This window comes from Dasypus novemcinctus, chromosome 4, assembly GCF_030445035.2.
Source record: "Dasypus novemcinctus isolate mDasNov1 chromosome 4, mDasNov1.1.hap2, whole genome shotgun sequence".
NCBI lineage: Eukaryota > Metazoa > Chordata > Mammalia > Cingulata > Dasypodidae > Dasypus > Dasypus novemcinctus.
Window position 1 is genome coordinate 5,564,687 of NC_080676.1, and position 27,349 is coordinate 5,592,035.

General features: G+C 35.8%; 1 protein-coding gene and 1 pseudogene across 5 annotated transcripts in view; one reads left to right on the forward strand and one right to left on the reverse strand.

The window, feature by feature from the left end:
* Positions 1 to 27,349, reverse strand: part of STAG1 (STAG1 cohesin complex component) — a 408,218-nt gene that overhangs the window by 358,826 nt on the left and 22,043 nt on the right. For 2 of the 5 annotated variants that reach the window (XM_058295003.1, XM_058295000.2), the window contains exon 2: positions 25,471 to 25,538. The exons of the other annotated variants lie outside the window; for them this stretch is intronic. The gene's annotated coding sequence lies outside the window, so the exon portion shown is untranslated. The remainder of the gene's footprint in view (positions 1 to 25,470; positions 25,539 to 27,349) is intronic. 5 annotated transcript variants of the gene reach the window in all.
* Positions 11,582 to 14,733, forward strand: LOC105744634 (ras-related protein Rap-1b-like; annotated as a pseudogene).

Here is a 27,349-nt window from a genome sequence, read left to right on the forward strand (position 1 = left end):
AGAAAACAGACAACCGGGGGAGGGGAGGGGAATTAAATAAATAAAAATAAATCTTTAAAAAAAAAAATCAAATAAGAAATGACAAAGCTAAGACGGAAACCTAAAATCTCCTGCCTGCCACTGCTAACATTTTAGATGAACTTCTCACATCCAGTTATTGACCCCCATCTTAAGACTTAGTGGTTCCTAGGAAAACAGTTGCAAAGTCAATCTTATAAAGATCTCTTCTTCCTGACAGTAAAATTTTCTATTCTGGGAATCTTGTTTCATATCATAAAATAGTAAACAAGTTTGTAGACAACACACCTTCTAGCTTTCCTATTACTTTAACCTAAATGAAGCATGGGAAATCATTGCTTCGAGGATAGCGGAGTTTCACGTAAAACTGGGGTTCCTCTTTTTTAAAGTCTCAGTTGTGCAGGATCTTTTTAGAGGATTTGAAAATAATAAATACTGGTGGAGATGCTATTCCCACGGAGACTATAAAGCAAAAATCTTCACTGCTGAGCTTCTGAAACAATTCACCCAACACGGGGTTTGTAGTCAAGAATCAAGAAATTGTTCCTGTTTTGCTCCTATTAAAAATCTGAATTTCCTTGTTTGGAAAATACTTTGAGATCTGCATACTGCTTCTTATAGTTTTCCAGTCTTTGTATTTGCTAACCAATCGTCTTTCTGGAGAGATCAAACTGTCTTTTGCTTCTATTAAAAATCTCTTCCTTTAATGTCTAACTAGCCTACATAATTTTATAGGGATATAATACCTTAGCTGAGATCGATGTTTCATTCAAATATTTAAGGATTCAGTATATATTTATTCACATAATCAAAAATTGTGTCTGTTTATTCACATAACCAAGAATTGTTCTTATCTAGAGAATTACTCAACCACATTTTCTCAACATCACTTGACTTTACTGGCCTGATGTTCTCTTCCTTCAATGTTTTACTCTATGACCACAATCTATCAAGAACTTTAGAGGCTAACACATCTATTCAATTTCATTCCTAAATGACGTTGACTCACAATACCATGTACCATTTCCAAAGTTGTATTTATTTAGCCTTAATTAACTTCATGACAACTTGTCATTTTGTGCCATTTTTCCTCTTATCAGACAAAAAAATAAAAATAAAGATATAAACAAATTTCTAAACTTGAAAATTCACAGAATTTATAGAACATTCTGAATTAAATAAATATCTATAAAGAGTAACTTCAGACAAAGCCTATGAAACTAGGTAATCTTTCACTAATCTACGAATATAAGCAATCAGCAGACATCAGTCTATCAAAAAAAGCAGAGTTTTAGTTGTAGTAAAAGTCAAAGGATTGGGAAGCAGATGTGGCTCAAGCATTTGGGCGCCCATGTACCATATGGGAGGTCCCGGGTTCACTTCCTGGTACCTCCTTAAAGAAGCCCAGCAAGATGGCAAGCTGACATGGCAAGATGACACAAAGAGGCACAGCAAGGAAACACAATGAGAGACACAACTAGCAGGGAGCAGGGAGCAGAAGTGGCTCAAGTGATTGGGTGCCTTCCTCCCACATGGATGGTCCTGGATTTAATTCCTAGTGCCTCCTAAAAAAAAAAGACAAACAGAGAGCAGACAGTGAATGCAAACAAGGGGAGGGGGAGGAATAAATCCTTTTAAAAGAGTTAATGGATGAATAAAACCTTTGTGTTAGAAGGTGTAGTTTACATAGGAACTTCTTGATTAAGCAGTTCATTACTTAATTTCAGAGTGGGATCAGGTGACAATTAAATTTAATAGCCATACTTCCTGTTAAATATATTATTATATGAGCAATGGTCCTTAATCTTTCATTATTTATCTTCTTTCATAAAACAATCAAAGATGTGTTGATTATATTTAATTCCAATAATTAGTACCATTATTTATTATTTCTTCAATTGTCACAAAATACAGGGTTGTTGTATTTTTTTTTATTATGAAGGTCCATGTCATGGTTTACATTCATACTTTCACTGAGAAACTCAGTCATATTTTTCTAAAGAAAACACTAACAACACTTTTCAAAAATTGTAGGGAAAAAATAATAAAAGGTGTATTTCAGGTATTAAATACACACAAACAAAAGTTGAGTAAGAAACACAACAAACCACATATAAAGACCTACCTAGGCATACAGTTCAAGGAAGAGTAATGTGAGAAGTTATTCCTAGAACTCATAATTTTATGTGGCAAGAGCTGCAGTTTATGACATAAATGGTTTTCTAATGGTCAGAGTACCAGTTTTCTATGATTTAAGCAATTTCATATCATGCAAGACTATCTGATATTTTAAATTCAATGATTCAAACTTTTGAGCTTCAACTTTTATCTTCAAAGACTACAAGTCTTTTATGTTTTGTTGAGTAAATTTATTTTTAAATTTGAAAAAACAAAGATAATTATAAACTGAAAAATAAATGAAAAGAAAAATTATACATTTGCCTAATAAAGACAAACATATTTTATTAAACTTATGAAGTACAGCCTAGTAGGAGACAGAACGTGAGCTGAGAAGGGAGAGCTGATACTGAATATACGTGGAATATTTAGCGGGGCGGATTATAAATATGTGGTAATGGACAGAGTTGATGGCAGCACATTATAATGAGTATAACAAACACTAATGATTTATAAATATGATTGTGGCTGAAAGGGGTAATCTAGGGAGATTAATGTTAATTGAAAGGTACCTAGAGGATAATCTAGGGACGGTATAATACAGTGAATTTGGTGGTAGATGAGGATTGTGGTTAATAATATAAATACAAGGATGTGTCTATTACAAAGTGTTAAGAATATGGTGATACATGGGAAAAATACAACTAATATAATTTATAGACTTTAGTTAACAGTAATTTTGTAATATTTTTGTAGCAAAGGCAAAGAAGATACTATATCAATGTTAAAGGTCAAAAAAAGAATATGGAATTTAGTTTTATGAGATATGAATATGATTAAGCATCTTTTCTTCATTTCTTCATTGTCAAGGAGAACTTGGTCATGTCATTTAACCAATTTGTGCTCATTTATGTATCTTTCTGAACACTAGAGAAATAACTGAGCTTATTTTTAGGATTAAATGAGATAAATGTGCCTGGAAAGAATTTTTTAAAGTAAATGCTTCAATATTTTGTTAAGCTGTCTTTTGTCTATTTTATTTTTTGAGGTTGAAATAAAGTTTACTTTAATAATTAAATAAATAAATAAATATTGATAATTTCTCTTCAACAATGAGTTTCATTTTTTGGACACAATACAATTGTCAAACAAGAAAAAATATTTAATTTCACTAGCAATTAGAGAAAAGCCAAACAAAACAGTAAGATACTTCTGTCACCTATCAAGTAAAAGAAATGAAAGGTTAGTATTTTTCCATCCTGGCAATATTCAAACTGAAGGTGCTAGTATAAACTGAAACAACCTTTTAGGAAGACAAATGTAGAGGAACTGATCCAACAATTCTTCAGGGGACCCAACAGATGTAAATACACTGAGCAATAAAGATTTAAAACCAAGGGAATTTATTACAGGATTAGAAATACACTAACTGCCCATGGTATAAAATACAGCAGAGTACTATACCATGGACTAACAATTAAGATGTCAATAATCTAATGCTTCCTTAACTACTTTTGGAATACAGCAATCACTCAATAAAAAGTAGCCATTAGAATTGGGAGAATAGATGGTACTACATCAATAGTAGGGGACTTCAATAAACCACTTATAATGGACAGAACATCTAATTTCAGTACAGAAATGGGAGACCTGAAAAACATTCTAAACCAACTAAATCTAAAAAACATCTGAAGAACACTATACCCAACTGCAGCAAAATATACATTTTTCTCTAGGGCTCATGGATCATTCAATATTCACAATATATTAAGGATATGTAATATATTACACATCACAAAACAAGTGAAACTCAAAAACACTGAAATCACATTCTCCAGCCAAAATGGAATAAAGCTAGAAATTAGTAACAAAGAGAGAGCTGGAAAATTCACAAAGATGGAAAGTAAACAAAACACTCTCTTTTTCCTACAGGAGCAGAAAGACAAGAGAAATCTTGAGAGGCTGAGAAATAGGCTGGAGGCTGCAATCAGAGGGCAGCCTGAAGCTGAAGAGATGAGGCCTAGGGAGAAGGAGCAATATGCCTGATCACCCACAGCTGAGCTTGGGGACAAAGTGAGCCTGCAGGAGAAGGTAGAAAACAGTGCCATTTTGCCTTGCCATATGACAGGTCAGGATTGCCAGCAGCTGAACTTTGGTGAGCCAGCATCTGTGATGATGCCTTAATTAGGACAGTTTTACAGCCTCAGAACTGTAACATTTTTACCCTAATAAATTCCCATGATAAAAGCCAAAAAAAAAAAACCCACAAAAACAATGGGTTGGGAAGCAGATATGGCTCAAGTGATTGACTACTGTCTACCACACGGAAGGTCCCAGGTTTGGTTCTTGGTGCCCCCTAAAGAAGGTAAGCTGACATGATGGAAAGGCACAGTGAGCTGACACAACAAGATGACACAATAAGAGATACAACAAAGCAGGAAGCGGAGGTGGCTCAAGCAATTAGGTGACTCCCTCTCACATGGGAAGTACCAGGTTCTGTTCCAGGTGCCTCCTAAAAAGAAGAGCAGCACACAACAAACAAATATAGCAAATGCAAACAAGAAGAGAGTGGGAAGAAACAAACACAAAAAATAAATCTTTTTAAAAAGTCAACAAAAATAAACAATCAACCAACCAACAAACCAACCAACCAGTCAAAGAAGAAATCACAAGGGAAATTAAACAATGTCACAGGGCAAAAGAAAATGAAAATGCAACCCACCAAAACCTATGAGATACAGCAAAGGCAGAACTAAGAGGGAAATTTAAAGCTCTAAATGCCTACATTTAAAAAAAAGATCTAATATAACAGATCTAAATTCTCACTTGCAGGATCCAAAAAAAAGATAAACAAACTAAACCCAAAGTGAGCTGACAGAAGGAAATAACAAAGATTAAAGCAGAGATAAAGAATTAAAAAATAAACAATAGAGAGAATCAAAGAAACCTAAAGTTCTTTCATCGAAAACAGCAATAAAACTGTCAAACCTTTATCTAGACTAACAAAGAAAAAAGAGAAAGGATGCAAAAAACTAAAATCAGAAATGAAAAGGAGAACGTTACTACTAATCCCACTGAAGGAAAAGGGCCTATAGGAGGATGCTGTAAACAACTGTGTATCTACAAAAATTGGATAATCTAGATGAAATGGACAAATTCCTAGAAACACACAAACTACCTAGATGGAATAGAAGGAAAAAGAAGATCTCAGCAAACCAATAAGTAGTAAAGAGGCTGAATGAGTAATCTGATTTTACAATCAAAGCATAAGCAATAATAGAAAGAGTGTTAAATGGAGCCTTATCAAAACTAAAAACTTTTGTACTCCAAAGCACTGTCATGAAATAAAACAACAACGGGAGAAAATATTTGGAACTCATATAACCAAATAAAGGTTTAGTATACAGAATATATAAAGAAATGCTACAGCTCGACAACAAAAAGACAACTCTATTTTAAAAAGGACAAAAGACTTGAAGACACTTCTCAAAGAAGATAGATAAATGGCAAAAAACAAAACCAACAACAAAATTAAAAAAAAAAAACTCATGAAAAGATGCAACATCACTAGCCATTAGGGAAATGCAAAATCAAAACCAAATGAAAAACCACTTTCACAGGGACAGAGAGTAGATTACAGGTTATCTGGGGGTGTGGGGGGTGGAGAGGTGGGAGTGGGTGGCTATTGCTCAATGGGTACAGTTTCTAAGGTGATTAAAAAAAAAAAGTATGAGTAATGGATGTTGGTAAAGGTAGCATAATACTGTGAAAACATTACTACCACTAACTGTATGCTTGAAAGTGGTTAAAAAGAGAAATGAGATTAATGTTTGCAACAAAAATTTAAAAATTTTTTTAAAAACCTCCAAGTTAAAGTACCCCAATTTCTGTGAGTCAGCGTAACAAAAAAATTACAAGGAAAGGATTGTGGGAAGATAGCAGAGTTGGAAACTCCAAGAACCAGTCCCTCCACCAAAACAACTATTAAACTGGCAGGATTGTCCAAATAAACAATTCTCAAACTCTGGAGACTAGTGGAACACTATGCCACATCCAAGGAGCTGGAGGAAAAGCCTGGTCAGCTGTGGTAAGTATCAGTGATATCATTCTTCCTGTAGTCTCTACCATTCCCCCATTCCCCCATTCCCCAACCAAGTGGCAGACAGCAATGGGTACTGAAACCCATGTACCTGGTACAGCTTGCTTGTACCTGGATGGACTATAAGGAGCTAGTGTTCCAAAATCTGGAATTGTGTGGTCTGACCCTGATCCCTGCCTTTTGATCAGCTTTTTCACATTGCTGGGGGACCAGCTGAGGGAGCAGCTACTGTTCCAACCTCCCTCAGGCAAAAGCAGCAGAACAGATTTGAAGAGGCAGCACCTACTTTTCCCCCCTCTTCTCCTTCCATTCCCCACCTGGGAACAAAAATAGTCTGTAAAAGTCACAAAAATAATAGCTCCAGCCCTCAAAAACAAAAGCAAAAATAAATGAACCTAGCAACAGTGGGAGAAATTTATTCCCACAATTATGACAACACAATATTCAGAATGACCCGTTCTAAATAAAAATTTACCAAACAAACAAACAGGAAAGTATGGCCCAGTCACACACACACAAAAAAGAATTTGCCAGAAATAACCACTGAGGCAGCTCATATACTGGAACTACAGTCAGCCTCTAAATCAACTGTCTAATGTTCAATGAGATAAAGGAATCTAAATAACAAAGAATTAAAGGAAATTGGGAAATACCTGAAGAAAATAAAGAGATGGAAATTAAAAACACAGAAGCTTTAAACAACCAGCAAGAGCTGGCAGAAATATCTTTATCAAAGCTCTATAAAACAGGGAATTGGATATGGCTCAAGTAATAGGGCCTCTGCCTACCATATGAGAGGACCCTGGTTCAATCCCTGGGGCCTCCTGGTGAAAAAGAACAGAAAGTGTGCCTGCACAGGAAGCCAGTGCCCATGTGGTGAGCGAAGTGCCCCCACAGTGAACCTAGTGCCCAAGCGGTAAGTCAAGTACCCGCATGGTGAGCCAAGTGCCTGCGTGGCGAGCCAATGCCCATGCAAGTGAGCCACACAGCAAGATGATGGCGCAACAAGAGAGACAAAGGGGAGAGTCAAGGTGAAGCACAGCAGAGACCAGGAACTGAGGTGGCACAATTGACACGGAACCTCTCTCCACATCAGAGGTCCCCAGGATAGAATCCTGGTGAATCCTAGAGGCAAAAGATGAGAAGACAAAAAGAGAAATAGATATAGAAGATCACACAGAGAATAGACAAAGACAGCAAGGGGGGAGTGGGAGGGGGGAATAAGTAAATCTTTAAAAGAAAGGCTCTACATAGGAAGCAGATTTGGCTCAACTGACAGAGCATCTGCCTACCATATAGGAGGTCCAGGGTTCAAATCCAGGGCCTCCTGACCTGTGTGGTGAGCTGGCCCACGCCCAGTGCTGATGTGTGCAAGGAGTACCGTGCCACGCAGGGTTATCTCCCACGTAGGGAAGCCCCATGCGCAAGGAGTGCGCCCCTCAAGGAGAGCCACTCCACGTGAAAAAAGCACAGCCTACCCAGGAGTGGCGCCACATACATGGAGAGCTGATGCAGCAAGATGACGCAACAAGAAGCAACACAGATTCCTGGTGCCACTGACAAGAATGCAAGCGGACAAAGAAGAACACACAGCTAATGGACACAGAGAGCAGAAAACAGGGGGTGGGGAGGAAGGGGAGAGAAATTTTTTAAAAAAAGGTCACTGATAACATTTTTTTAAAAAAGGCTCTATAAAACAGATGGATTGTGGTAATGAGGTGAACAGCAAATAAGGAAAAAGACTACTTTAAAGTGACAGGATCTCAGGGCGCCCTGGCTGGCCCACATCCCCTTTCCAGTTCAGTTAGGAGGTGGTCACACTCCAATGTATATCCCTTGACCCAATTCCACAAAGACAGAGTAACCCAATTCCACAAAGACAGAGTAATCCTCATGCACATACTGACAGCATGGGTGCCTGAGGGGCACACTGTCCCAGAAATTACCCTGCGAGTGGAAAATGGCACATAGAGCACTCCTACAGAACACCGGGAGAGCAGACAAGTGGATGCCTGGGACAAGAGATGACTGACTGGAAGAGATACAATGAAGCACTCAGACCATGAAGCTTTCCTAGTAAGGAGAGGAAATTTAGAACTGTGTAATCAGGGGAATTCCTAAGGCTAAACACATACATCCAAGAAAAGAATCATGCCCAGAAAGGACCCAGGAAGGCCTGTACTCTTTGCCTGGAGCTATCCTCTATACTAATTATATGGATAAGCTATAAAGAAAAGGACTTGTACATGTCAATCTGCAAAGACTGGGAAGGGTGTTTTCTTTGTTCTCTTCTTTCATTTTTTTTTTCTCGTTAGCTCCTGGCATTCAAGAAAGCTCTGTCATAATATTAGCTGGACGTTTTGTAAAACCTAAGGAAAAGATGCTTCAGAATCTAAATCCCAGCAGTAACATGTTAAAATATCAGAATATCCAAGTTCAACAAAAGATGACAAAACATACAAGGAAACAGAAAGTGATGGCTCAGGCAAAGGAGAAAATTAAAGCATTAGAAACTCCATCAATATCAAGGGGAATCAGATCTAGGAAATTCCAGACAGACCTTTTTTTAAAAAAGATCCTAAATATGCACAAAGGCCTAAAGGAAAATATGGATAAAACACTAAAAGAAAATCAGGGAAATGAGAGGTATCACAAAGAGAATATCAACAAAGAGATGGATATTATGAAAATGAACAAAAAAGAGCTATAAGAGCATAGTTACAGAAATGAAAAGTTTCTTAGAGAGAAGGGTCCAACAGTTGTTTGTAGGTGGCAAAGGAAAGAATCGGTGAACATGAAGATAAGGAAACTGAAATCATCCAGTTTGAGGAGCACAAACAGGAAAATATGAAGAAAACTGAACAGGTGCTGAGGAACCTGTGGTACACCATCAACTATTCCAATACGCATACTATGGACATCCCAGAAGGAGAAGAAAGCGTATGATAAAGAGGCAGAGAGAAGTTTCAAAGAAATAATTGTTGAAAACTTCCCAAATAAAACAAAAGACATGAATATACATATCCAACGTATTCAATAAACACCAAACAGTATAAATCCAAACTACCAAGTGCCAAAGATAAAGAATTCTGAAAGCTGCAAGGGAGAAACAATGTGTACTATACAAGAGAGTGCCAATTTCTCATCAGAAATCATGGAGACAAGAAAGCACTGGAAAGACTGAAAAGTGCTGAAAACAAAAATTTCCAACCAAAAATGCTTTACCAAGCAAAACTTCTTTCAACAATGAGGGCAGAATTAAGACACTCCCAATAAACAAAAGCTGAGAGACTGTCACCATTAAACCAGCCCTTCAAGAAACACTAAAGGAGATTCTGCAGGTTGAAAGGAAAGGGTATTAGACAACTGACCGAAGCTACAAGAATAAAGCTGTTCAGGAAAGACAATGACGTGTAAATGTAAGTAGCAGTACTCCTGCATTTTTTAATTTGTAACTCCACTTTTTACTTCCTATAGGAACTAAAAGGCAAATGCATAAAGTGTAATACTAAATCAGGATTTGGGACTCATATTGTATAAATACATAATCTGTGACAAAAACTACATAAAGGTGAGAGAAAGAGGAGTATAGGAACATAGTATATGTATGCTATTGAAGTTAAACTGATATCAAAGCTTGAGGCTGTGAAATATTTAGATATTAAATTTAAGCCCTATGTTAAACTACAAAGAAAACTCACAGAGAGAGAAAGAAAGTAGAATACAGGTGTCCAGCAATGGACCAATGCCAGCAATGGCAATGGGGAAGTTAATGCAAAATCAGCATGGGGTTTCTATTTGGGGTGAAGGGAAATTCCTAGTAATGGATGAGGAGGAGGATACTATGACATGAATGTGATTAATCCCCCTGAATGGTATACTTAGGTGGGTTGGGATGGGAAGAATTATGTTGTATATTCGTTTCTACAATTTAAAAAAGAGAGAGAGAAACTAAAGAAACAATGACAACAATATGATACTGGACAGAGCCTAAAAATGGAGACAAAAAGGATAAAAAATATGGTATTTGGACAAAAGAAAAATTGCATATCTGAATATAAGCTTTATAGCAATGTTAAATTTCTTGAACTTGATAACTACACCTAAGGCGATTACATAAGTGAGTATCCTTGTTCACAGTAAATATACATGGAAATTGTATATTGAACCTGCTCTCAAATGTACAGAAAATAGCTGGATAGACAGAATGATATGGGAGAGGTAGTAATAATGTTTCAAATGCTAGATTTTGATATTTTGACTGTGTGGAGGGGTAAGTTGTCATTTTCTGTATGGGATTTATATTACTTTTGTAAATGACATGAAAATTTGAAATTGTTTTCCAAAAAGGTTGAAAATAATTAAATTATTTTTTAAAATGACAATTGAAAGTAGCCATTGTGAGAAAAAGAAAAAATGACAAAAAAAAGAGCCTGAGGAACTTGCACAAACCTATACATCACTGGAGTATGAAGACAAAAGAGAAAGGGCCATTATTCTATGGAAGAAATAATGGTATAAAAAAATCCCAAACCTGATGAAATACATAAAAATATATTAAAAATATATATATATAGTCAGAAATCTCAGCAAACATCCAGCAGGATATACTAGGAAATCTACACAAAGACATTAGAGTAAAATTATCAAAATCCAAAAATAGAGTCAGGGTTTTGAAACCAGTAAGAAAGAAGCAACTTATCACATATAAGGTATAATGGTCTGAAGCTGTATGGACCCCAGAAAAACATGAAGAAGGGAGAGACCAGCAAACACCACTATGTGCCTTGCCATCTGACAATGGAGTCCAGGATGGCTAGCAGAGAGTCTCCAGGAAGAAAGCATCACCTTGATGATTCCCTGATTTGGACATTTTTGTGACCTCAGAACTGTAAGTTTGTAAGCGAATGAATCCCCATTGTAAAAGACAACCCATTTCTGGTATATTGCTTTCAGGAGCCTAACAAACCAGAACAGATTTTGGCACGAACAGTGGGGTACTGCAATTCCAACTACCAAAAATGTGGGAAGGGCTTTATAAATGAGTAAGGGGTATATATAGTGAGGTGCTTGATAGAAAAGGCCTAGATTGTTTTGAAGAGATTGTTGGTAGAAATATGGATGCTAAAGGTACTTCTGATGATGCCTTAGACAGAAATGATGAATGTGTCATTGCAAACTGGAAGAAAGGCACCTGTTGTTTTAAGTTGGCAGAGAACTTGGCAAAATTGTGTTCTGATGTCAGATGCAAGACAGAATTTGAAAGTGAAGAGCTTGGATATTTAGCTGAAGCGATTTCTAAATGTGGCAAGTGCATTTTGGCTTCTCCTTGCACCTTATAGTAAAATGCGAAAGAAAAGGGATAAACTGAGAACTGAACTCCTGGGTACAAAGAAACCAGAAAACAATGGTTTGGAAAATTCTGAGCTTCTGGAAAGCAAGTTCCCAGAGAACAGTGCTACATGTAAGGGTTATACTGAACACGGATCCAGTCAGCCATTTCAGTGCAAGTCAGGATTGGAAATACAGTTATCCAGAAAGGATTTGTTATTAAGTCCTACTGACTAGATGTTCTGGACACCAGTATACTACATGCAAAACCAATACATTTTTCGATAGATCTGTATGAACAGAACCACTGCCAACTCAGACTAAAATGGACAGAAAAGGGACAGATTGAAAGAAAAATTACTTCAAAGGCAGAACCATGAAATATGAGGTCTTGAATTAAGACATCTCCTTGGATGAAAGAGAGTGAACCCATCCTTGTATGTGGAAAAGAGGAGTATGCTCCACTGCTTGGAGGAGGCAGGCTTTCTGCCCCCATTGTTCAGGAAGAGTGTTACCACCCCCCAGGTTTCTCAGTTGCCTGGGAGACTGCAGAGGCTGGCCCTCACCTAAATGCTTTAGAAGGGTGGAGCCAAGAGTCCAACCGCCACCCCAATGCTTCAGGAGGGCGGAACCACAAATAGTAATTAAAAGAAAGGCAACCCAAATTTTTTTAAAGAGAAAGGAAGAGTTAACTAAAGAGACAATGACAATTAAATGCACAACATGATTCTGGAAGGGATCTAGCAAGGTAGGGAAAAGGGGTGGGGGGCAAAACTGAAATAGGAAAGTAAACTTTATATCAATGTTAAGTTTCTTGAACTTGATAACTGCACTTCAAGTGGTTATTTAAGTGAATATTCTTGTTCCTAGGAAATACACAATGCAGTATTAAGTGTTCAAGCAGCATAATGTATTCGATCTATACTCAAGGTTTCAGGAAATGGATGAATGATGGATGGCTAGATAGACCAACAAACAGATGGACAAACAGAAAGAAAGCATGATATAGCAAATGCAGCAAAATGTTAAAATTGGTGCATCTGAGTATATCTGGGCTGCAAAAGTATTTTGGAGTTCTCTGTATGGGGTTTGTATTATTTTTGTAACTGTTCTGTAAATTTGAAAGTATTTCAAAATAAGTTTTAAAAATTGAGAAGGACAGAGTCACTATATTACTGTCACAAAATTGACTTTAAGTCATAAAAGATTACAAGACACAAAGAAGGGTACTACACATTGGCAAAAGGTTCAAAGCAGCAAGAAGATGTAACACTTATAAACATATATGCACCTCACAACAGAGACAAAATACATGAAGCAAAAATCAACTGAATTGAGGGGGAAAATAAAGAGCTCTACACTAACAGTTCAAGTCTTCAATACACCGTTTTCAATAACTGATGACACTTCTAAACAGGAAATCAATAAGGAAATAGAAGACTTAAACAACACTATTAATCAATTAGATCTAATGGACATATATAGAATGCCCCGTCCAACACAGTCTTCTCAAGTGTACATGAACACTTTCAAGGACAGACCATTTATTGAGCCACAAACCAAATTCTAACAAATTTTAAAATATTAAAGTCAGAAAGTTATCTTACCAGACCATAAATGAATAAAACTAGAACTCAGTAACAGAAGTAAAACTTGAACGTTTACATATATATGGACATTAACACATTATTAACAAATGGGTCAAATAAGAAATCACAAGGGAAATTTGGAAATATCTTGAGGTATAGAAAAACACAACACACGAAAAGTTATAGGAATCAATGAAGGCAGTTCTCAGGGAAGTTTGTAAGTCTAAATGCCTATAGTAAAAAAAGAAAAACAATCACAAATCAATAACTTCACACCTAAAAAAACTAGAATAAGATCAAATTAAATCCAAACTTAGTAGAAAGAAGGAAACAGTAAAGTTTAAAAGAGATAAATTAAACAGACTAGAAAAAAAAATACAGAGAACCAACAAAACCAAAACACGGTTTTTTCAAAAGATCAATAAAATCAAGAGATCTTCAACCAGACTGACAAAGAAAACCAGAAAATACAAATAACTAAAATTAGGAAAGGGGGGACATCAGTACTAACCTTATAGAAATATACAGGATTGCATAAAACATATGCCAACAAATTTAAAAACGTAGATGAAAGAGTAATTTCTAGAAACATACAAATTCCTATAAACATACGCAAGAAATAACAGTAAATCTCAACAGACCTATACCAGGTAAAAAAAGACTGAATCATTAATTTCAAACCTCCCAGAAGATGCATCTATGTTGCTCCACCTGTGGATATTAACAAGAGCGTGTATGAATACCTGATATCAAGGCAACACCACTAAACCTCACCAAGAGTCAAGGTGTGTAACCAGCCAGAAAGGTGGCCAGTGGCAGTAAGGTCATGGCATTGGAAGAAGTGAACCTAAGGCAGTGCAACAGGTAGGTAGACCCTGAACGTGCCAAACCAGTGATAGCACAAGAGGGACTAGATTATGTGTTCCTGGCTCAGAAGGCATTGAAAGCCTACTCTTGACTATGCAGTTTGTTCAGGCAATTTTTGTTGAAAAATATGACCCTATAATAAAAGATTCTTATAGAAAGCAGGTTTAAGAAGAAACACAACAATGTATGCTCAAAATCTTGGGATACCGCAGGAAATGAGCAATTTACAACAAGGAAGGATTTGTACATGAAAAATGGACAAGACTTTACACTAGTTTATTTCATCACAGCACAGTCCACATTTAGTAGTTTTCAAAATCTGAAAGAACAGATTCTTCAGGTAAAAGACATTAATGATGTTCAAATTATTCTGGTTGGTAATAAGTGTGACTTGGAAGATGAAAAACTATAGGAACTGAATTTTCGTTAGGTCAAAATCTAGGTAGACAATGGAACAACTGTGCATTGTTACTATCTTCTGCAAAATTAAAAATAAATGTTAATGAGATCCTCCATAACCTAATGCAGCAAAGTAACAGAAAAAGTCCTGGGCCTGGGAAGGCCCACAAAAAGACATCATACCAGTTGTTTTCATATACTAAATGCATTGTAGATCTGAGCCAGGTCTGGAGAACTGTTGCTCAATTCAACAATGCCAGCATTCCAATTTTGTTAAACCAACAATACACTAAACAGACTTTCCTGTGGTGATACCCTTTAAAAACCAGATCAAAGCTACTATATCAGTTTGCATATTCTAATCACTTTCCAGTATCACAAAAGAGAGTTTTACTTATAAATATTAATATATAAGTAGGGTCCTAGAGTATGTAATTGGTAAAAACAGAGGCTACATGAGTATTACCGCTTAAGACACAGTCTTCATCCACCAATATTGTACATGTTTAAAAATGGTGTACTGTGTACTTTAACATGCCCCCCAAAATTTTTAGAATGTACAATAATGTAAATCCTAAAAGAACTACTCTTTTAGCACAGTAAAAATCCAAAAAGCTTACATATAGTCTAATCTAGATAACATCTCTCCTTTGGTACTTGTAGTTTACTATAACTTTTGTTAAGAAATTCAAGTTCATTATTAGTATAGTTTACTAGAAATTGCTTCAACACAGCTATACAGTTTCACTTAATTTTGGAAAAAATATGGAAACACTGATATTCTCCTTTGAATCCCTTCATTGCTCATGCATAAGTGTATTTGCAATACCAAATATACCAGTTTAGTAATTTTGCCTGTCAGTATTTGATTCACACATGTAATGTTTTGGTTGAGATGTTAAAATGGATGAATGAGTACTGTGGATGTAAATGTGGAAAGTAATTTTAATCATATGTAATTGGTTACAATGCCTAAATTGCAATTATTATTGCTGTTTATTTTAACAGTGGCTTTTTACCTTGTATCTATTAATGTTTGGGTGTAAATATTTTGTGTCTGTCCAACAGAGAGCCACAGTATTTAAATTGACCAACGTAATGTTACAACTACTTTGAGGCGGTCAATTGTGAGATAAAAGCCATAATTAAAATGGTACAATTTTGCATAATTAGCACCAGTAATTCAATACATTTGGGTAGCCATGGGGGAGGGGGGAGAAGTGGGAGGACTCTCAACAAAGTCCAGTATTGGGTGGTTTCACTGATGAATTCCACCAAACAGTTAAAGAAGATTTAACACCAATCCTGCTCAAACTACTGCAAAAATAGGAGAAGAGATTACTTCCTAATTCATTCTATGAGTCCAGCAGTACCCTGATACCAACACCAGATAGGTAGAGCATGAGAAAAGAAAATTACAGACCAATATCCCTTATGAATATTGATGCAAACATCCTCAACAAAATATTGGCAATACAAACATTTTACACCAGGATCAAGTAGGATTTATTGTAGTTATGCAAGGATGATTCAACACAAGACAATGTAATACACCATACATAAATAGAAGTAAAAAAAAAAAATTCAACTTATGCAGAAAACACATTTGACAAAATCCAATACCTTTTCATGATAAAAAGCACTGAAAAAATTAGGGATAAAAAAGAACTTTCTGGCGGCGGACTTGGCCCAGTGGTTAGGGCGTCCATCTACCACATGGGAGGTCCACAGTTCAAACGCCCGGCCTCCTTGACCCATGTGGAGCTGGCCCATGCGCAGTGGTGATACGCGCAAGGAGTGCCCTGCCACGGAGGGGTGTCCCCCGTGTAGGGGAGCCCCACGCGCAAGGAGAGCACCCCATAAGGAGAGGCACCCAGCGCGAAAGAAAGTGCAGCCTGCCAGGGAATGGTGCCACACACACGGAGAGCTGACGCAACCAAAAGAAACACAGATTCCCATGCTGCTGACAACACCAGAAGTGGACGAAGATGCAGCAAACAGACAGACAGAACAGACAACCGGGGGCTGGGGGGGTGGGGGGGGGGATAAATAAATCTTAAAAAAAAAAAAAAGGGACTTTCTCATCCTGATGGCATTTATGAAAAATTCACAACAAATATACTCAGTGGTAAAAAACTGAGTTTTCCCCCTAAGATCAGAACAAGAAAAGGATGTTCACTGTCACCATTATTCAACATTGTCCTGGAAATTCTGGTCAGTGCAATCAGGCAAGAAAAATGAATAAAAAGACATCCAAATTGGAAAGGAAGAAATAGAATCATCCCCATTCACAGATGACATGATTCTATACATAGAAAATCCCAAAAAATCCACAAGAAAGCTACTAGAAGTAATAAATGAGTTCGGCAACATTGCAGGATATAAGACAGAAATCAGTTGAGTTTCTATATAGCAGTAATGAACAATCTGAAAAGGAATCAAGAAAACAATTCCATTTACAATAATATCTTAAGAAAAGAAAATATCTAGGAAAAAATATAACCAAGTAACTTGTACACTGATCCTTATAAAATATTGCTGAAAGAAATTAAAGAGGACCTAAATAAATGGAAAGACATTCCACATTCATGAATTGGAAGACTTAATACTGTTCAGGTATCAATACTACCTAAAAGTGATCTACGAATGCAATGCAATCCCTATCAAAATTTCAGCAGCCTTTTTTGCAGAAATGCAAAAGCTGATCCTAATTCGAATTTCAAGGAGCACCAAGTAGCCAAAGCAATTTTTAACAAGAACAAAGTCGGAGGACTCATACTTCCTGATTTCAAAACTTACTACAAAGCTACAGTAATTAAAAATGTGGTACTCACGTAAGGACAGACATGTAGACCAATGAAATACAAAAGAGTTCAACGATAAATCAACACATTTGTGGCCAGCCAATTTTAAAAAGATGGGGAAAGAATAGTCTCTTCAACAAATGGTGCTGGGACACCCAGAAACCCAGGTTAAGAAGTGTTTCTGGACTTCTATCTCGTGTCATATACAAAAATTAATTCAAAATGGATCAAAGACCTAAATACAAGCACTAATACTATAAAACGCTTATAGAAAAACATACGGAAATATCTTCAAGACCTTGTAGCAGGCAACAGATTTTTAGATTTTACAGCAAGAGCATAAGCAACTAAAGAAAAAAAATATGTAAAACAGACATCATCAAAATTAAAAACTTTTGTATAAAGGACATTATCAAGAAAATGAAAAGTCAAGCTACAGAATGAGAGAACATACTTCAAAACTATGTGTCGTAGTGTAGAACTGTATATACCCACAGAAAATCATGTTCTGAAAGCTAATTCATTCCTGTGATTGTAAACCTATTTTAAGTAGGTTTTCATGAGGTTATTTCAGTTAGAATGAGGTCCAGGGTGGGTCTTAATCTTCTTACTGGAGTTCTTTATAAACAGGATGACTACAGAGAGTAAGCCAGGAAAGCAAGAAAGTGAAAGCAACAAAACCCAGAAGAGAAGGGAGAGACCAGCAGACACTGCTATATGCCTTACCATGCGGCAGAGGAGTCAAAGATTGCCACAGCCAGTCTTTGGGAATAAAGCACTGGCTTGATGATGCCTTGATATGGACATTTTCTAAGCCTTAAAACTGTAAGCTGATAAGCTAATAAATTCCCACTGTTAAAAATTAACTCATTTTATAGATTCTTCTTTCAGCAGCCCAGCAAACTAAAACACTATGTAACTGATGAGGGTTTACTATCCAGAATATATAAAGAATTCCTATAATAGATATTTCTCCAAAGAAGATATACCAATAAGTATGTGATAAAATACACAACATCCTTATTAGCCATAAAGAAATGCAAATTTAAACTACAATGAGATACCTACTATCTCATTGGCTATTAAAAAAAAAAACTGAAATCAACAAGTGTTCACAAAAATACAAAGAAATGGGAATCCTAGTACACTGTTAGTGGAAATATAAAATGTTGTAATCACTGGAAAACAGTTCGGAAAACAGTTTGGCAGTTCCTTAGAAAGTTAAATATAGAATTACCATATGACCCAGCAAGTATACTCACAGGTACATATCCAAAAGAACAGAAAACAGAGACTCCAACCTATCTGTACACCAATGTTCATAGTGCCATTATTCACAATATCCAAAAAGTGAAAACAACCCCAAGTTTCCATTAACAGATCAATGGATGAACAAAACAAAGTACAGATCCATACAATGGACTATGACTGAGATGCAAAAAAAGAAATGAAGTTCAACATGGATGAATCTTGAAGATATCAAATTGAATGAAATAAGCCAGACACAAAAGGAGGGCAAACACCAAACAGATTTCTCTTATTTGAAATACTTAGATTAAGCATATTCATTGAGACAGAAAGCAGCATAGTGGTTACCAGAGGTAGTAGGAGGAAGAAATGCAGAGTTATCACTAAAGGAGAATAAGTTTTGATAAAAACAGTTTTTCAAAAATTTTAGCAAATGTATTATACTAATGCAAGGTGTTTAAAAAAAAAGGGAGGTGGAGCGGTTTGATATTAATGTTGAATTCCAAAAAGAAATATTGGATTATGTTTGTAAACTGGTCTTTTTCTCTGGGCATATGAGATTCTACTGGATTCAGAAGTTTACTTGATTAAGTCATCAAGAAAACCTCTTATATCAGTAGAGTATTGAGTACCCGCCCCTTGGTGGGTGCAGACTCGCAAATAAAAGACATGGCAAAGGACAGTTTAGGGCTTTTAATGTTGGAGCTTTGATGCTGGAGTTTGATGCAGAAGCTGGAGCCCCAGGGAGAGAGAGACACAGCCCTTTGCCTGGTATTCTACAGCTGACCTTGTGGAGAGAGGTAAAGCCTAGAAAGCCTCACAGTCTACAGCTGACCTTATGGAGAAAACAGGAGCTGAGCCCAGAGGAACCCAGGAAGCCTGAACCCTCACAGATGTCAGCAGCAATCTTGCTTCAAAACATGAAAATAGACTTTGGTGAGGGAAGTAAGTTATGCTTTATGGACTGGTATCTGTAAGCTCCAATAAACACCCTTTATAAAAACCAACCAATTTCTGGTATTTTGCATCAGCACCCCTTTGGCTGACTAATGCAGGTGGTATATGGAAACTGTGTTTTATGCATGATTTTTCTGTAAACCTACAACTTCTCTAATTTTAAAAAATCTAAAAACTGAGAATTTATCCCAAAAAAATAATCTGCAAGTAGACAGTGGTGAAAATTACACTGTACTGTCAATGTGCTTAATGACAAAGAACTGTCCACTTAAAATGGCTAAAATGATTGTTATGTTCTGTTTTACCACAATTAACAGTAAATTGATTGGGGGAAAAAAAAAAAAAACCGTAAATTTGGCTCCCATTAAACAACTCCATAATCAGGACACTAAAAATAAAGGTGTTGTCTCTTAGTCATCTAGGCTTCATTTCCTTAGACTTCATATAGAAAGTGCTCTTGGAGTACTTTGGTATAAAAAATTCTAGAGAGATAAATATCAGAGGTGGCTGCCACTCTTATTGTAGACTCACTAAAAGGGTAGGAATAAATGAGGGTCTGGGACTGAAATTTTACTCCTATCTAGAAATATAAGGTGTTGTCAAGTAGTAAGGTCTCTGGAGAAACAGCTAACAGGCTAAGAACTGGTTACAGATATTAGAATCTTGATCTTGTTTTAAACTTTCAAGATTTTATCACCTTGATTTTAAAGGAAATAAACACATTTGAAAAAAATGAAAGATAGTACATACAATGGCATCAAAAAACAATTTTTAAAAAGGCATCAAGTAGCTAAGAATAAATCTAACAAAAGATATACAAGGCTTCTTTCCAGAAAACTTAAACAATGTCAATTCCTCCACCTAAATTCATCTAAAACAACAATACAATCCCAATCAAAAATCCCAACTGGATTTTGTGGTTTGATTTGGGATTTTATTGGTCTCTATCTCTATTTTGGGGGAGAAACTGACAGGCTAATTCTGAAATGTATATGGAATTGCAAAATAAAATAAAAGACTCAAAATTCTTGAAAAAGAATAAAGTGGAAATACTTCCTCTATAGTTTATTTAGACTTAATTAGTAAGCTCAATAAGTGTGGCAGTGATATTGGTATAAGGACAGAAAGAATAATTTAACAGAATGGAGATACAAGGCAGACCATGCATATACATACATAAATTTTTAAAAGATGACAAGTTGACTTTGTAGAGCAAGGGGGAAAGGTTTTGATATTTTGTTTGTTTCATAAATGGTGCTATGCCCATATGAAAGAAAAAGCAGTGAAACTTGACCTAATATCACAAATACACACACAAAAAAATCAATTCCAGGTAGAATTCGTACCTAATTGGGAAAATTCATTTTAAAAATTCTACATGATAAAGGAAAATAACTATATAACCTCCATATAAGGGAAGATTTTTGAAAAAGGACACAAAAAGCACTAAACATAAAGGAAAAGACTGATAAATATAACTTAAGAAGAACTGTTCACCGAAAGATACATGTTAAAAAAGGACCTACAGGCAAGCTACAGAATGGGAAAAGATATTAGTAACCCATTTAAGTTGACAAAAAAGGACTCATTCAAAATACACAAGGTGCTCCTATAAATCAAAAATACAGAGAACAGAAAATGTAGACAACCCAACCCATAAAAGGAATTAAGTTCTGATACATCCTACCATATGGATGAACCCTGAAGACATTAGGCTAAGTGAAATAAGCCAGACACAAAAGGAAAAAGATTATATGATTGCACTTACATGAAATATCTAGAATAAGCAAATTCATAGAGACAGAAAGCAAATCAGAGATTACCAGAGTCTGGGAGAGAGAGAAGGTAGAATTACTGCTTATGAGAACGGAGTTTCTTTCCAGTGATAAAAATGTTTTGGTAATGGATGGTGTTAAGGGTAGCACAACACTGTAAATGTAGTTAACACCACAGAACAATACCCTAAAAAATCGCTAAAAAGGCAAAATCTATGCCTTTCTACGCAGGTGCTATACTGACCAAAAGGCTTTAATCAAATAGTTGCTGAGTAATTTTAACAGTTAATTCCTATTTACAAAGTGGTATTAGTGTTCCACACACTGTAATATTCTAATGCCCTTTCAAAAAGAATTCAGAGGGAGAATTAAGTTTATAAAAATGTTAAGGAATAGCAAAATTGGTAGATATACATGGCAAAATTGGTGACATTTGTACCCAAATGACTACAGTTCAGAAAACACCATTTTGATGCAAGACTTTGACCATGTGCTTCTGCCAAGCTTATTCTACAACCTCGATTTAGCCATGTAAATAATATAATATAACTCAAACAAGTTTATGCTTTTGTAAAGTCTAAATTAAGTACTAACCAAACCCACAAACTTGGCTATATTAGAACAATATCCTAATTAGCTGAACTGGCCAACACAGCCCCTAACATTTCAGTGCTTAAATAGATAAGTAAGTAAAAAACATCTGTGCAATCTCATCCTGGTAAACTACTACTGCCCATAGCAAAAAGAAGCATAAACTTTGGATAAAGCCACCCTGGATTCAAATTCTGGCACTATTTCTAAGACATTCTAAAAATTTACTTCACTTTTCCAAGCCTTAGTTTCCTCAACTCTGAAGTGAGATTATTTCACATTTCCAAGCCTTGGTTTCCTCATCTATAAAATGAGGATAACATACGCCTTCTGACATAAGGATTAAATGAAAATTTATGTATACAGCTTACCACAGTGAGTTGTACTTAACGGGCACTGAATAAATGACCTCTATTTCCCCATTTCTCTTTGCTCTTCTTTGTAGATGCATGGAGCATAAAGTCACACACTCTTGTTAACCCTGCCCTAATACTTACATTCCTCCAAAAATTCACATGCACTATTCTCATCCTTTGGACAATCATAAGAGAACAGGACAGATATTAAAGTATCCCCATTGCACATAAACTGAAGCCCAGAAAAGCAGAAAGTCCATACAGATCAGTAATAGAAGTAAAACTAAAGGTGAGTTTTACTATAATTATCATTGCCTTTGGTATTACAGGCATTTTAGTACTGACAGGAAATCTTCTGAATATCAGGAAAAGGAAAATTGTAGTGTTTTCAGAAAAACAAAACAAAAACAGATCATGGATCTGCGAGTATCCAATGGATATATAATTTAAATCAGTAATCATATACAGAAAGTAAAATTTAAGAATTTATGTTTAAAGCAATTGAATTTTAAGTTATAAAAATAATTTCCTTAAAGCAAAAATAAAGTGAATTTGAAATGACAAAATTTTTCTATTCTCACTCCACATTCAAAGATATTTATTCTCATGTAAATGGACCAAATGAAAACATAATTCCTGCTTCCAACCCTCAAAATTTTCTTATGACTTTTTCTGGAGGGAAGGAAAGGAAGTATTGGACCTATAATCCCAAAAAAGGGGAGCATTTCATTTTATAAAATTAGTTTATGTATTTACATAAAACACTCATTTCCCCAGATTAAGAACTTCTTTTTAAGTGTTTCCATTTTTTTAAGGAGATAATGGGGATTGAACCCAGTAACCTCATACATGGGAAGCAGATGCTCAGCCACTGAGCTACATCCACTCCCAATGTGAGTTGGGGTTTTTTTTTCCATTTGTTTATTTCGTGTTTTTTTAGGAGATACCAGGGATCAAACCCAGAACTAATATATGGGAAGCAGGCATTCAACCACTTGAGCTATATCTGCTCCCATGTTTCCATTTTTAAAGGTAAAAAGATAATTAAAATTTTCTCATTTACTTCACTGTTCAAATTCTAAATAAGGAATTATTGGCAAGGTTTTTAGGTGTGATCATGGCAATATAATCAATTCTTAATAAGGAATTACTGGTCGTGGCTTTAAAGTGTGATGATGGCAACATGTTTCTCTTTAAAATGTCTAGGATTTGCTTCAAACTAATATCGAATACAGGAGAGTGGGTATGGCTGTAGAAGAAACAAGACTGGGCATGATTTAACAATTTGAAGCAGGGTTATGAATATGTAAGGACTCACTAAACTAGTCTATCTCTATCTACATCTATGAAATTTTCCATACCAGAAGTTTCATTTTAATAACGTAATAAATATATACATATATTTTAAAAATTTATTTCTTATTTCTCTCCCCTTCCCTGTTCCCCTAGTTGTCTGCTCTCTGTCTATTCACTGTGTAGTCTTCTGTGTCCACTTGTATTCTTGTCAGCAGGACGGGAATCTGTGACTCTTTTTGTTGTGTCATCTTGCTGCGTCAGTTCTCTCTATGTGCAGTGCTACTCCTGGACAGGCTGCACTTTTTCGCACTGGGTGGCTCTCCTAAGGGTCGCACTCCTTGCGCGTGGGCTCCCCTACATGAGGGACATCCCTGTGTGGCATAGCACTCCTTGCGCACATCAGTACTGCATGTGGGCCAGCTCATCACACGGGTCAGGAGGCCCTGGGTTTGAACCCTGGACATCACATGCAGTAGGCGGATGCTCTATTCATTGAGCCAAATTCACTTCCCATAACGTAATATTGACCACTGTTCCACATAGTGCTTTTTCTTCCTTTATTGACACCTTTCAAGTAGTCACATTTACCTGGGGGAAATTTAGGTTTTTAACCGTTAACCATTATATTTTCATGGTTATTGAGATAAATTTAGGTTTTTAATCATTGAGCATTATATTTTCAAAGTTACTGAGATACTAGCTCGAGTAGTAAAATTCTGTGATGCTATGATTCTTGACCCATGACAGCAGCTAATGGTCATATTTAACACCAAAGGCCAGTCAGGTAGACATCCTACATATTCAGATAAAAAAGACAACGTGAATTGGAACCCTCATGCAATGACAGCAGGAATATAAAATGGTACAGTCATCTGGAAAAGAATTTGACAGTCTCTTAAAATGTTAAACATGAACTTGCCGTATGAGTCAGCAATTCTACCTCTATATATCTACCCAAGAGAAATAAAATTATATGCCCACACAAAAAAACTATATATTAATGTTCATAGGAGCATTATTCATGATGGCCAAAAAAGTAGAAACAACCCAAATGGCCATCAAAATGGAATACTCTTCAGCAATAAAAAGAAGTACTGATAAATGCTACAACATGGATCAACCTCAAAAACATGTTAAATGGATGAAGCCAAACTGAAAAGAACAAATGCATAATTCCATTTATATGATAGGTCTAAAAAAGGCAAATCTATAAAGATAGAAAATAGATTAGTAGTTGCTTGGGGTTGAGGATGGGAATGGGGAAGTGACTGCAGTAGGTACAGTGTTACTTTGGGGGCAATGGAAATACTCAAAAATTAGATTGTAGTGATGGTTGCCCAGTTTTGTGAATTAACTGAAAATCACTGAATTACACACAAGAAAAAATACTTTTATGGTATGTAAATTATCTCTCTATAAAACTGTGGAAAAGGAGGGGAAGGGAAGGAGAAGCAGGAGGATTACAGTTCCTCTGAGAAGATGGATGGATAGATGAAGTAACATGCTCGAAGTCTCTCTAACTAAAATGGCAAAGCTGAGATTGAAATCCAGGCCCACGTGGAAAATCCATATTCTTCCTACCTGCAGAAGCAAGGAAGCACCAAAAGACTAGAAGCAATATATATTTTACTCAACTTCGCAAGGATAAATCCAGTTCTCAAGTGAGATAGTATATGGGACACATAGAAAAGATTCCTTTAAAACTGAAGTAAAGTTACACTGAGAATTAAATTCAGAAAAAAATTCAACATAAGAATATAAACCATCTGTAGAATGAAAAGAATAAAACTACAAAATCCAAACAAGTTGGCACAGGAGGAGAGATCTAGATCTTGTCCATGATTATATGAAAGCTGAAACCAAATTAACTAATGAGGAATGTCCCAAAAAATTAAATTTAGCAGTTTGTCTCCAACATTGTCCCTACAAAGAATCCTGATGACCCAGATCTGCTATAGGGCTGATAGATTTATCAGGCTGTCATAGTTCAATAATACTAGCAACTAAAATAATCCAACTTACTTTGAGTTCATTCCAGGTTTCCTGGTCAGTCTTCTTCAGATTATTCTGTGTTTCAGATATAGGTCTTTCTACAAAATAAAAGATTGTACTAACTGACAAGCAGAAGCACTCTTATTTCATTTGAAAGTCACACTTTCCAATGTATATCAATAATCGATACTCTAGTTATACCTCAGACTTGAAATCACTTAAAACTAAATGACTTCTGGATATAAATAACAGATTAAACTTCTAAACACATCAATTGAGAACCAGTCTCATCACGATCCTGCCACACTTAAGGACTGAATCATAACTAATCAGACTTTCTTAGAGGCACTCTTCTGTCCTGTTGCATGCCCCTGAAACCTGCAACTTCTGTTTTACAAATTGGATGAATGCTGCTTAGAAATCTGCATATCTTCCCAAAAGATAACAGCATATACTTATATTTCACAGCTTATAGACTATTACCTTAGCTCATTTGCTAGTCAACATTCTGAGATGACCAGGCATATCTGCTTATGCTCACTTTTAGATGAGGAATACAAATGAGGAACTAAGCTTATAAGCAATTTACAAAAGGATATGCTGCTAATAAACAGACTACCAAGATTAAAATCCAGGTCTTCAGTCTCCAAATGCATAAATTCTTTCTAATTTAGATACTCAAGTGTCTAAAAGGCCAACCCAATAAGATTTAAAAAGGCAACGTTTCTGTTAGGAAAACCAATGATTATTTTCTGCTGTCTAACAAACAGAGAAAGTCCCCTAAGGAATAAAAAAGATAAACTTACAGCATGAGATCAGGACAGAAATAATATAGAAAAATGCTCAGAATTTGGAGGGAGGGAGAGAAACAGGGAGAGAAATAAAAGGTTTATAAACAATTATGAAGTACTAGCAGGACCAAATAGTTCAATGTGGAACTAAATGAAAAAATTTTATTTTATGAGTAAATGAAAACAATGTGCCTTCTCTTAGAATCTTGTTAGAATACTTAATACTCTCTTCAAATTTATCAAAAAGTATAAAAACGCTTATAGATATTAGGGTAGGGGTGAAGCTAATGATTTGGTTCCATTATAAAAGTGAGATTAAGAACTCTAGTTGGTTCCCACAATTCCAACCTTGGTATATGTACCCAAAAGAAATGTGGGCATATATCCACCAAAAGACTTGGGCAAAAATATTCACAGCAGCTTTATCAAACAGCCAAAAACTGCAAGTAACCTAAATGTTCATGTACAACAAAATGAATAAATACATTTTGGCATACTCATACAGTGGAATACTACACAGCAATAAAAAAAAATAACTGAATAGATGCCACAATATGAATGAATCTCACAGACATTAGGTTGAACAAAAGAAACCAGAGAGAAAAGTACAAAATTAACTGATGGCTGTAGATGTCAGAATGAGTGACAGGGTTGGAAAGGTTACCTGGGAAGGGATATAAGAAACCTTTCAGGATGCTAGAAATGTTTCCTATCTTGATCTGGGAGGTACTTATACTGGTAAAAATTCATCCAGCTTATGACTAATGTACTTTACTGCATGTTACACTACAACAAAAAAAGTTGGCCCTAGGTATTTATTTGTACCTATTTCCTGTGTACCTTTTACAAAATACAGAAAACCTTTCTTCTATATATTAGTCTTAAATTTTAAAACACAAAATTATTCCATGAACTTACCTATAACTGAAAAAGTGATTTTATATATAGCTCACACAGAGTGTATCAAAATCACTGCAGATATATCTTTCAAACTAAAATTTATACCTTAATTTGCTGAATTCCTGAAAGTGTTAAGCCCAACAAATTTCAGGAAGAACTCTAAACTCATTTCAATCTTATTGACATTTTACAGAAATCAGGTTAGAATTAAATGCAAC